The sequence below is a fragment of the Micromys minutus genome (assembly GCF_963924665.1).
Source record: "Micromys minutus genome assembly, chromosome: 28".
In the NCBI taxonomy this organism is placed as follows: domain Eukaryota; kingdom Metazoa; phylum Chordata; class Mammalia; order Rodentia; family Muridae; genus Micromys; species Micromys minutus.
In genome coordinates, this window is record NC_137963.1 from 19474885 (window position 1) to 19487897 (window position 13013).

The 13013-nt window shown below is 44.4% G+C and overlaps 1 pseudogene across 1 annotated transcript in view; it reads right to left on the reverse strand.

The window, feature by feature from the left end:
* LOC308438706 (spindlin-2B-like) overlaps positions 1-12713 on the reverse strand; it is a 35746-nt pseudogene extending 23033 nt beyond the window's left edge. Inside the window, exon 1 of the transcript in view lies at positions 12668-12713. The product of the transcript in view is annotated as a spindlin-2B-like (transcript). The remainder of the gene's footprint in view (positions 1-12667) is intronic.
* Between the last annotated feature and the right edge of the window lie 300 nt (positions 12714-13013).

Genomic DNA, 13013 nt, shown 5'->3' on the forward strand with positions numbered 1-13013 from the left:
ATTTTAAACACTATACTATCTCAACCTGAGAGACTTAGGGTTTGATTTGACTGGGGAAACGAAGACAGATCTAAGGCAGGCAGAAGGGAATGGATGGTAAATATTGATACTCATATAAGCACATAAAAATGGATGGGTAACTAGCTTAGATGATAAGTAATAGAAATAGGCAGGCAGACAGACAGATGGGGCAAGCAGATGGATGAATGGACACACAGATTGTCAGACAGACAGACAGCCAAAGGAATGGATGGGTAGGTGGGTGGATACAGAGCAGGCAGATGGCTACCTAAAGCAAATAGGAAGAGAGAGAGACAGGACATGACAGGATCCCGACAGATCTATCACAGAGTCCCTCAGGAGTTTTTTGAGTTACAGGAATAAAAATTCAGATTATTTTGCATTGCTCAGCATATAATAATGACTAGGCAAGAGTACTGAATCAGGCTTGTTTTATTCACCACATGGGGATAACCCATTTAGCCCTTACAGAGGTGGGGAAGGCTCGGTGAGGCCCTAGGTACAAGACCGTAACTGCTTTAGTACAACAAAGACCACTTGAAAATTGGTTTGATTTACTCAACATCCCAACGGACCCCAGGTCAATTCTAAGCACCTGTGGTGGTTCTCATTCATCTGTAGCTCCAGTCTGGAGGGTCTAATGCCCTCTTCTGGCCTCCTGAGGTACTACATGCATGTGGTGCATAAACATAAACACATAAAATTTTTTGCCTCTAAAATTTATGAAATAGAAAATAGACCTGTGTCATTGTCATGACCTTGGCTCTTACAGGGAAGATGTGACTACTGGGCAGAACATCTGATAGTTAACCTTACTTGACTTACTCCCTGTGTTTCCGTGAACAGAGCATGAGCCTGTTTGGGCCCCATTCTTCTTCTAAAATGAACATAAAGGTGGCCATCCTTCCCTCTTTACACTGTTATCAGGAGGATTAAGCAAGGGAACATAAATGGTGCCTGATGTTGGGTCACTGTTGTTGGGTGGCCTAGGCCCCTCGCAGAACTCTTTTCTACTGAACTGTTCTTTCTTCAGGACTGGCAAGAAGCCGTGCTCAGGAGGCGTGGACACTCAGCCTCAGTAGAGAGCTCTTCCTCAAGCAAAACAAATTTATTTGCATTGTGAAACAGTCCATCTGCTATGTGACAACAAATTAAGCTCCGGGTGACTATTCCTGTAAAACACGTCCTGTGCACAGCACTACTATTATGGGGTGGATAGACCTGGTGAAGAATCAATTAAAAACTCTGACACACAAACTGGAGCCTGAAGACCTGTTTCGCAGGTTTACCCAGAAGAAAATAATCCTGTAACATTAGGGCTTGGAAGCCGATGGAGGCGAGACTTCTGAGACAGGTCCCGAGGTCTGCAGGACAGACCGGAGCTTTTCTGAAGTGCTAGTTAAAGGATTACTGCTTCCCAGAGCGCATCAGGCCAACAGCAGTATGGTGGAGCAAGAGGGGTTACCACCACGTGGGCCACCCGACGACAACCGTGAGTTCTCTTGAGAAGTGGAGGGATTGTGGTAGCGTGTTAACGTTTATTCCCATTTTGAAGCGAAAGCCAATACTGAGGAAGTTAACCTTGAAATGTCTGTCTGTTTTCATCATCACCGGGGCTCTCCTGTGAAAAGGTAGATCCGGGTCTCTAGAACTGTCCTTTAAAAATAGAGTTGCAGCATTCCGAAGAGCCCCCAGAAAGCAGAAACGGAGGGGGCTAACAGCAGGCTAGAGGTGGTTTTCATTCTCGAACAGCCAGTCCGCCCTTAAGCGTTCCCAGTAATTCAGACATCTGTGTAAGCTATCTTCCCGGCTCACCGCCTGAGACAGTGTCTGCCTCTCAAGCTGAAAAAGCACAGGAGAATCCGAGGTTCAGGCAGGATCGCCCCAAACATGACCTGCTCATGAGTGGCAGCGGCAGTGAAGAAGCCAAGGGGCCAGGGGTAGTGAGGGGTCAGGTCAGCAGGGGACACTGTTAAGGCGCATGGTGGGGGGGGGGGAGTGGGGGACGGAAACGGTAAATGCTCTCAAGGAGAGGCAGAGAAAGCGAAGGAACCAGGCACAGGACAAGACACGGCCTGCCCTCTCCTGTGCTGAGCCTTGGTACAGGAAATTCTCTCATGAGTCAGGAATCTATTCAGTTCATAGTAAAAGAAGCTTGGCAGTTCTGGTCATGAAATCTGCCCTAAATATCTTCGTGTTTTTAATATGAAAAGTTGAGGAGGGGGTTGGAGAACACCCTTCTTAGCCAAGAACACGTTACTATGTTTCAAGAAAGCTTTCTGATTCAGTTCTCACTTGAGTTTCTTTAAAAAAAAAAAAAATTGCATTTAACTCTCAGTATGCGGATGGAACTTGGGTCTCATGCATGAAAGGCAAGCACCATATACACCATGGAGCCACACTCCCCGCCCCTCAGCTGCTATTTAAATCTCTTTTTGAAGGATGTATTTATTTTATGTGCATGAGTATTTTGCCTGCATGTATGTATGAATGGATGTATGTATGTGAATTTGTATACCTGATGCTCGAAGAGGCCAGAAGAGGGTGACAGATTCCCCTGGAATTGGAGTCACAGATGGTTGTGAGCCTCCGTGTGGGTGCAGGGAACTGAACTCAGGTCCTCTGAAGGAACAGCAAGTGCTGTTAACCACTGAGCCATCTCTCAGTCCCTGCCATTTAAATCTTAAGGTCCCCTGCACCGCTTTTTGAAAATGTACCTTTGAAGAACAATGGATCTATTAGCTTTCTTCATCTTTGGGAGGTTCAGAATACACTGGGGACTTGGAGTCTTGGAGCTTTGCTGAGGTTCTTGGGATGTGAAGAATCCTGCCTCCTCCCTACCCATGCTGACTCTCTCCAGGTCATGCTTGTGTCCTGCCCCTCCCCCCACCCATACTACCACTCTCTCCTGCATCAAATGAGCCCCAAAGGCTCACACCTATGACGCCATACCTTCTTTACTGTTTCATCCATGTATTTTATTTTACGTCTGTGCGTGTTTCACCTGTGTGTATGTATATGTACCACACGTGTACCTACTGCCCTCAGAGGTCAGAGTTGTGGATGGCTGTGAACCCTGCCCCACAACATCTCTGCAAGAGCAACAAGTGCCCCTAATCTCTGATCCACCTCTCCAGCCTCCGTTCATAGTTTTCAAGTTGTGTTTCCACTACATAAAGCAACAAAAAAATTGTGAATCACTGAAATACTTGATCTTTTTTCATTTGGCAATAGAGTGTGAGGCCCCATAAAGTTATGCGGTCAAGGCAAACCAAGAACAGAAGCCTGAGAGAATGTGGACCAATCCTCCCGCAATGGTCTCCCTCTAGATGGACCTGCTTCCTCTTCCTGTCTGGGTTATCTCTGATTCCAAAGCCTCACCACTTTTTCCCTAAAGATACAACTGTTCGTGGGCTGGGGTAGTTACTCCACCACTGAAGTGCTTGCTGTACAAGCAGAGAACAGACTTAGATCTCCAGACACACTGTTTTTACATTGTATTGTCGTTAATACGTGTTTGTAATCCCAGGACTGGCAAGACTGAGACAGGCAGATTCCTGGGCTCAATGGACAGCCAACATACCCTAATTCCTGGCCAGTGAGAGACCCTGTCTCCAAAACGAAAAGAAAGATGGCTCCTAAGGTTGACCTATGACTTAGACACACACACACACACACACACACACACACACACACTTCTAAAGGCAATCCAATCCACAAGCATTTATTGAATATCTTTGTGAAGCCTCTGTGTGAGATGTTAGAAGCTGACACATGAATTCCAGACACAATCCCTGCCCCCCTAAATACCTGTACAATCTGTTATTACTAAAGATATCTCATAGTTTACTATGACACAGATTCTCTTAAATATGCTGTTATGCGTACAGAGAAGAAGGAAAAAATCTGGTAGGTCTTTCATGTCTTAAATATAGAACTACCCTGTGAGCCAGCAAGGTCAGGGATAGATATACATCATATCTCAGATTATATAAAACAGGTGTTCAAACACACGTGGACACATATATGCATTATTCACACTGGCCAAAAGATAGGGGTAACCCCAGGCTGGAGAGATGGCTCAGCAGTTAAGAACACTGACTGCTCTTCCAGAGGTCCTGAGTTCAATTCCCAGCAACCACATGGTGGCTCACAACCATCTGTAATGAGATCTGATGCCCTTTTCTAGTGTGTCTGAAGACAATGACAGTGTGCTCACATACATGAAATAAATAAATCTTTAAAAAGAAAGAAATATAGGGGTAACCCAAATGCCCATTAGTGGGTCACTGGATAAATCAAATGTGAACTGTCCAGACAGGAGACGATCAGTTCAACCTCTGCCATTAAAGAGAAGACTCTGAGACATGCAACCATGTAGGTGAAATGTGAAAACATTAACCTAAGCCAAAGAAGCCAGGCTCAAAAACCTGAAACTATATGAGTTGGTGTATATGCAGCATACAGAATAGGTAACCTATAGACAGAATTACCTACTTCTGAGAGCCAAAATGGGAGGTTCCTTAGAACAGGATTTCTGTTTGGGGGCAATAAACATCCCCAGAAACTAGATTGTAATTGCACTAACACTTTTGCTGTGACAAAGCAGTCATTTAGGGAAGAAATGGTTTACTTTGGCTCACAGTTCTAGGTGCATCTCGACGTGAAGGACACAGCAGCAGGAGCGTGTGGCCATCGTATTTAGTCAGGAAGCAGAGAGCAATGAATGCTGATGCTTACTTCTAGCTCTCCTTTCGATTCAGTCTAGTCCACAACCCACACATGGGAGGGGCCCTAACACCTCAGTTGACCCAAACTAAAACTTCCTCACAAACATACCCAGAGGTTTGTCCCCGGAGTCATTCTAGATCCCCCGAGGTTGACAGATGAATATTTGCAGAGCATTGTAAATGAACTAAATGCCAGAGGACTCATTTATTTAACCCAGTGCTGGCTAGTTTTATGCCAACTAGACACAAGCTAGAGTCACTGCAGAGAGCCTCAACTGAGAAAAAAACCACCTTCATAAAATCAGTCTGTAGGCAAGCCTGCGGGGCATTTTTTTTTCATTAGTGATATGGGTGAAGATGCCCCTAGGCTGGTAGTCCTGTGTTCTGTAAAAAAGCAGGCTGAGCAGCACCTTTCCATGTCCTTCCTATTCATCAGCGCCTTCTTCCAGGCCCCTGCCCTGTTTGAATTCCTGCCCTGACTTCCTCTGATGATGAACAGTGATGTGGAAGTTGTAAGGCAAATAAACCCTTCCCTCCCGAAGTTGCTTTGGTCGTGGTGTTTCATAACAGCAAGAGGAACCCATGTTTAATTCTAGGATACGTGGATTGTACCCTGATTATAAACAAAGAGAGAGATAGACGGGTGGGGGGGCTCTGAGGAAGCTGTGGGGAGCATGGAGGTTAACTGGTAGCATCAAGAGAGGACCAGCTCTTTTCAAGCTAGGATGACTTTGGGTTTGGTTGTAAGAGAAGCAGAACAGCCAGTAAAGGCCTTCAAGTAAGAGGATGACTTGGCTAGGCCTGTGGCTTGCATGGGACATTTGAGTAGAGGGCTAACAAGTAGGAAAATGAATTGTTACAAAGGTAATTGGGACGGCTGCTGGCCCAGTGAGAGATCATAAAGAACATCCCAGGTACAAAACACCTGCCAGGTCATCTTTTCAGCTAAATCACTAAAAATACCCTCTGCCAAACTCAAATCCAGAAATGCTAGCTAGGGTGGGGGGAAAAAAAAGTACTTTTCAAAATGATTTTTAAAACACCGTAAGTCCACCGTTTAACACATCCCATGAGCTTTGGGCATCCAAATTAATCTACTTCCTCCTCCTGCAGGGATTACTCATAAAAACTATAAAAACTTGTCCCAGCACCAACACCTCACCAAAGCAGCAAGCCTATTTTTGACGAGAACAGACTGTAGTCAGAAAATAGGTTTGGAAGGGGAGCGCGGATGCAAAGTTGACATGTCAGGTTTGGTCACATTAGCATGTTGGAAGGAATGCACACCGGCTTCGTTAAAACCGCCAGCTAGACCACTTATTTATACTGAGTCAAAACTGAACAAGAGGCTGGAGAGATACCCCAGCTGCTAAGAACTCCCCTTTCAAAGGACTGGGTTTCTAGCACCCGTATTGAGCAATTGTGAGCCTATGATCCCAGCTATGGGGAATCCGATGCCCTCTTCTGGCCTTTGTGGGTCCCTGCACACATATGTGCATACACACAAAAAGACACACACACATATATAAATGAAATAGTTCTTTTTACAGTTTTTGAATGAAGACAGAACAAGACTTTCATCTGTTTTACACTGTGGAAGCTCTAACATTGCCGTCTTAACAGAGCCAATCCAGTCAAACTGCAGGCAGGGTTCAGACCTGAATCTTGCTTGTTACCATGATTTATCTGCTGCCTTCACCTTGTGGTGCTAGAGAAATCAACCACTCAGAGAGAAAATCAGGGCCCAAGAGGTTTTCTGGATTCTCAGTGATAAAACAAGTACTTCTAAGCACCGGGTTGCCAGTGCTACCAAAACCTTTGCCAACGTTCTCCCCTTGGTTTCATTTGGAAAGTGAGACAGTAATAGCCACAGCGTGGAGGGAAGAACATCTGCTATGCATAACCTAGAGGAAACACAGCGAGCCCCCCAGTAATGAGATCCTAAGGCTCTATCCATGTCTGAGGATTCAGACCAGGCAAAAGGATTAGGAAAAAGTATTCAACTGTACTAATCACTAACAGCCTCCTTCCTTGTGTTAGTCTTGAAGCAAGACCACAGGGTTTACCTTCTAAGTATGTGGTTAGGCATTCTTAGTATGTGGTCAGAGTACTGTACAAGTTACATGCATATACTAACACATTTTATGTGAGGGACTTGGAACATCCAGGAGTTGAGTATCTGGAAGAGTCCTGGAACCAAATCCCTATCAACATAAAAGACTGCCTGTGCATTCAAAGACCAGGATTTCAAATGGGTTCTCATACTCTTGATTTGGAGTGTGTACCCTCACGGTGTGGCGGTTTGGGGGCAGGCTGTGGGAGAATTTTTTCCTTTTCTTTTCCAAGCCATTCCAGTAAGCAAATCCTCCTGGGCTCTACCATGTCCTAGGCTGGGCTTTGGGATGCAGAGAGAAAGCCGGTCCAGGATGGTCTCTAGAGATGCTCACAAGCTTGAGGCTGAACAGAGGATGTGTAGTGGGAGATAACCTGTCTCGCACAATAGAACTAATAATTACAGGTCCCAACACCTAAGAGTGAGAGGTTTGCAAACATCATCTTTCATTCTTACAGGAAAAACCTCAGGGAGAGTATTATTATCCTCACTTTAAAGATAAGGAAAAGTAAAACCTAAGCATCAGGAAGTTAGAGGATGTAGCCAAGGCCACCCAGCCAGAACTAGAAGAACAAGATGCAAACCAAGGCTTGGAACAAGGTCACTCAGCTCCAATGGCTTTGTCTTTCTGTTGGTCCCAGGGCCCCTTTCAGTATGAACAGGATTAGGAAGGAAGGAAGGAAGGAAGAAAGGAAGGAAGGAAGGAAGGAAGGAAGGAAGGAAGGAAGGAAGGAAGGAAGAGTGAGTCATAAACTTAATTCACACAACGTATTCTAGGTAGACTGGGGTCACAGGGCCTAGAACAATGGAGGATAAAAGCTCAACTCCAGCAAACCCTGAAGTGGTGAATGAACTAAAAGGCCTGGAACTCAGAGAGACTTTGAGAATCCCAGCTGAAAGGCTGCTTACCACGTCACGTGCTGCAAATCGCCAACACCAGCTGTGTATCTATTAGATTTAAATACAATAGACTTGGGTAATCTTAAAGTCGACTGATGATTCCTCCTCTGCTCCTTATGCTGGTGGTGAAAGTGGCAAAGGCACACACTGTAAACCGGTACTGCCTGTTTGGCCAATAAAACATGAACAGCGACTATAAAGTGTTTTATCGCCCGGGACGGAGTCATGCCATTTGCGGGAGGCAGTCCTGAAGAGGTGATTCAGCGGGAGAGAAAAATGACATGCGCAGAAGTGCCTATTACATTGCAAAGTGGGAAATATTGAAAGCACTAAGTAGAAATGGTGACGTGGTGACTTTATGAAGACTCGTGTGCCCACGTTCACCTGCTTGGGGTTCAGGGGTTAGGAACATGATCTCTGGGACTTAGGCTCAGTGTACTTGACCGTGTGGTTCTGGGGAAGCTGACTTAACTGCTGAATACCTCCATTCCCTCACCTGGAGAGATGAGAATGATGACAGTATCTACTCCGTGAGGTTGCTTCGAAGATCAAATGACTTAATTACATTCATTAAAGGCCTTTTAATAGTGCCTCTCCACAGATTGACATCACTGTTCTTAATATGCAAATGAATGGCCCGATACTCCTACCTCATCTATCTCGAGGCTGCCTTTCTCCCCTCCTCAGGGCTGACGACCTGAGATAAACCCAAGACCCTCAGGACATCTCAGCCCTATCTGCAGTCAGTACGTTTATTTTTCCAGGTTTAAGTGCTCAGCTCGCTGTACTGACCGCTCAGTTGCCCGTGATTGTTAGTCCTTCCCTGGTGTTCTGAGGATGGAACTCGAGTTGTCAGACTTGGCAGCAAGCACCTTTACCCACCTAGCCATCTTGCTGGTCCCTAGTGTCATTTTCTAATTTCCGCTATCATCACTAGCTTTTGCTCTTTTATGGTAACTCTGCCATACTCATGCCTAGAGAGACAGCTCTTAGTATACATAGGAACGCACACATATATGCACACACACACACACACACACACACACACACACACACACACACACGTAGATTGTCTTGAAGCTATTTGTATTTTAATGTTAATTCCTCTTCCCCAAGAAGGGCTGCCTAGTCATATGACTCCAACTGAACCTTCCCATTTTAATTAGTAAATAAAGGAAAGCCAGTGACTGGGCGGGGCGGGGGAATTAGAGAGGGCTGAGAGGTCAAAAGAAGGTCAGAGGACTGAAGTTAGAGGTTGAGGCAACAAGGAGCTTCCCAAGGACCAGCTGGACCCAGGTGAGATTTATTGGTGTTAAATAGATATGAACATTAAGGATGTTACAGGTCTAATATCTCATATAGAAGGGCAGCTTGTATCTTTGTCTATTTGATGTAATCTTGTTGTGTAGAGGGTTTGTGGATTGAGAGTTGAATATATAAACCTGTATGAAAAGCTATCGGGCTGTAGAGTTGTGTTTATGTGGGATTTTGGGGTAGAGAAACACCCCGGGACAGAGGCGAAGAACAGGAGGTAGAAAGCTGCCAAAGGAAGGGAGTTTCGTGGACCAGTTGGGTCGTGTTGGCTCAGACCAGGGGCCAGAGGTGTGCGCGGCTCCGTATCAGGGTCGGGCCTGAGGAGTGAGACCTCAGGGCCGGTAAAGAAACAAACCAATTTTTTATTTTTTAATATTTACTGCAACAGGTGGCGCACCAACATGTTAGGCAAGACTCCACTAAAAGGTTTGCGGCTATCAGCCTAAGGGTTAGAAAGAGTTTATTTTCTGAGTAAGAGCGGGCCAGCACCATTTTGAGTCACGTGGTGCCTCAGCTCGGAAACTAAAGAGACAGCCTTTCCTGACAGGTTTCCTGAGAGAGAGAGAAAGATAGGGAAAGAAAGAGAGATAGAATTTAACTGAATCACAAGGGAATTTTCACCAGCAGTTCGGAACTAAGAAGAGTCTGTACATCAGAAGAGTGAATACAGATGGATATTAAATTAGATAAAAAATGCTTATTTTCTGAGTAAGAGCAGGCCAGAGCCATTTGAGTCTCAGTGCGGAAACCTTAAAGAGACAGCCTTTGCTGACAGGCTGTAGAATCTTGTAGCAAAAAAAAAACAGGCGAATCAGGTACACACAGAGATAGAGAAAAAGAGAGATAGGGAAAGAAAAAGAGAGGAGAAAAAGAGGTAGAGGAAGAGAGAGAGAAAGAAAGAGAGATAGAAAAAGAGAGAGATAGAGAAAGAAAGAGGGGTAGATCTCTGTGAGTTCAAGTCCAGCCTAGTCTACAAAGGAGTTCCAGGACAGCTACACGGAAAGCGCCAAGACCCCGTCTCACACAAAAACAAACCAAAGCAAAACAAACCAACAGATGGGCATGGTGCTGGCCTTTAATCCCCACACTTGGGAGGTAGAGGCAGGTGGATCTCTGAGAATTTGGGAACAGTCTGGTCCACATAGTGAGTTGTGGGCCAAAGAGAGCTACAAATTGAGGTCTTACCTAATGAACCACTACTACCACCACCTCCACCAGAAAAAAACCCTGTTCAAAAGAAACCTAATGGAATTACCGCAGATGGACCATTGAAATAGATTGGAGGGTCTACTCGGTCTCACTCACTCGGTCACATGACTTAGGACAGGTATTCTACCAGCAAGTCAGTGGAGGTGTGCATCAGTGAAATGTCACTATGTGAAGTTGAGTCAATTGGGGATCCAGGAAAGAAAGAGTTGGGAAGGAAGGAAGAAGGAAGGAAGGAAGGAGGAAAGAAGAAAGGAAGAACAGGATCCTTCACAACACATACAGGTTACATGTTAGATTATAGGTATAAAGACACAGTGATTGCTATAATACAGATTTTAAAAGGAAGGCTAGAGAGATGGCTCATCAGTTAAAAGCACTCACTGCTCTTACAGAGGGTCTGAGCTCTGTTCTCAACACCCACACCAGTCAGGCCACAAACTATCTTTAATTTCAGCTCTAGGGGTCGCGTGCTTTCTTCTGACCTCTGAAGGTAGCTCCACTAGAGTGCATATACCCTGTACCCCACTGTTAAAAATAAAATAAATCTTTCTAAAAGAAAACACTGGCAGAATATTTTTATGTACTTGAAGGTAAGCATCGGTTTTCAAAATAGAACACAAAGACGTATAAACTGACAAATAACTTGATAAGCAATTTCATTAAGGCGAATAACTTCTAATAACAAAAAGACAAAAATTATAAGACCAAGAAGGAAAATCACAGATTGGCAGAGAATAGCTAAAGATACACATACCTTTTGTCAAAAGACTAGTATACATCATATGTAAAGACCCTTAACAAATCAATAAAAAAAATTAATCCCATAACAAAGTAGACTAAAGACTGAAGAGAGATATTTAAATGGTCAGTGTATAAAGAAGTACTTATTATTACACATTAGGATTATGCAAATTGGAACTACACATGCCTCTCCCTTACTGTTTATAGTAATTTAAACAATAATGTTGTCTAGTGTTGGCGAATATATGGAACAATTGAAATTCTCAGATGCTGGATGATATTAACTGAAGTCAAGTAAATCTACAGTCAAACAATGGCAGTCAGCATAGACTCGAGACATATATTCTTCAGCATGTATGCATATAAATGGTCTGCGTCAGTTACAGGAGCTAAGTGATAAGAACCTGAATGTCCACCAACAGTAGTGTGACACTCATCCGTGGAATACAATGACAAAGAACAAGGTACTGCTACAAGGCACAAGAAGGGTGTACGTCACAGACATAGTCTTTGGTTCCGTTTATATGAGGATGAGGCAGGCATCTGAGGGATGGAAGGAGAGTTATAGAGGATCATTGGCTGTGAAGGAAACCTTCTGCAGAAATAGACCTGCTCCATTTATGAATCTATTCTAGATTTCTTTTCATTTCCGTTTTATTTTAAAGATGCAGATTCTTTGTGTAGTGAGAAGATTCAAACTCATGGTCCTCTTGCTTCAGCCTTTAAACTGCTGAGTAGACAAATGTGGCCCACCATATCTGCCTGGATGTAGTCTTCATTTGGATGGGGGGGGGGGGGCTTTCAAGAGTGCCTACGGCCTAAAAATGACTAAAACAACTGGAATTAATTCCAGTTTGTAACCAAACTCAGTATTAGTGTATTTTGTGCATATTAGGGTTAACAGTTTTCTTCCAGCCTCTTTCTCCTCTCTTTTTTTTCCTCCTTGTTGTATCTCTAAAGTATGAGAATAGTGTGTGTGTATGTGTGTGTGTGTGTGTATGTGTGTGTATGTGTGTGTGTATGTGTATGTATATGTGTGTGTGTATGTGTGTGTGTGTGTATGTGTGTGTGTGTATGTGTGTGTATGTGTGTGTATGTGTGTGTGTGTGTATGTGTGTGTATGTGTGTGTATGTGTGTGTATGTGTGTGTGTGTGTATGTGTGTGTATGTGTGTGTGTGTATGTGTGTGTATGTGTGTGTATGTGTGTGTGCGTGTGTGTGTATGTGTGTGTGTATGTGTGTGTGTATGTGTGTGTATGTGTGTGTATGTGTGTGTGTGTGTGTGTGTGTGTGTGTGGACAATGTTGGTTTGACTGACTCTACTTTCTCATGTATTAATTCACTTATTCATCTTAGCTGAGGCATTTCTGGACTTCAGAAATCTGTTAAGCTTACAGATTGGCAACAGTTTCTGTAGTCCTGGGAGATGTCTGTAGTATGGAGAGCCCTGGTGCCTTTTGGGCCCCTGCACTCTACCTGGGATAGATGCTGTGTCTTTCCAGAGAGGTGAAGAAGGGAGAGCAGACAAGTTCGTCTGTGCCAGCCTTACCCAGCTCCTAAGTTTGTACCTATTAGAAACTCAAAGTTCTCCACCCAGGTCATCTGCTTTAGGGACTGTCCCAGAGAATGCCCCATTTACCTTCCCGAACAACCACCAAGGTTTCTTCATCCCTGCGGCTGTCCATCACCGTTCCCCAGTTTTCAGTAGACTCTTGGCACATTCTTTATAAAACATAACCCAGTCTGATCAAGAACTCATGATACTCTTACCTCAGTTTCCTAGGTGCTGTTGAGATTTATAGGCATGTGCCACCATGCCCAGCTTTCTTACAGATACTCTCAAAAGTCTCTGGGCTGGAGAGATGGCTCAGCGGTTAAGAGCACTGACTGCTGTTCCAGAGGTCCTGAGTTCAAATCCCAGCAATCGCATGGTGGCTCACAACCATCTGTAATGAGATCTGATGCCCTCTTCTGGTGTGTCTGGA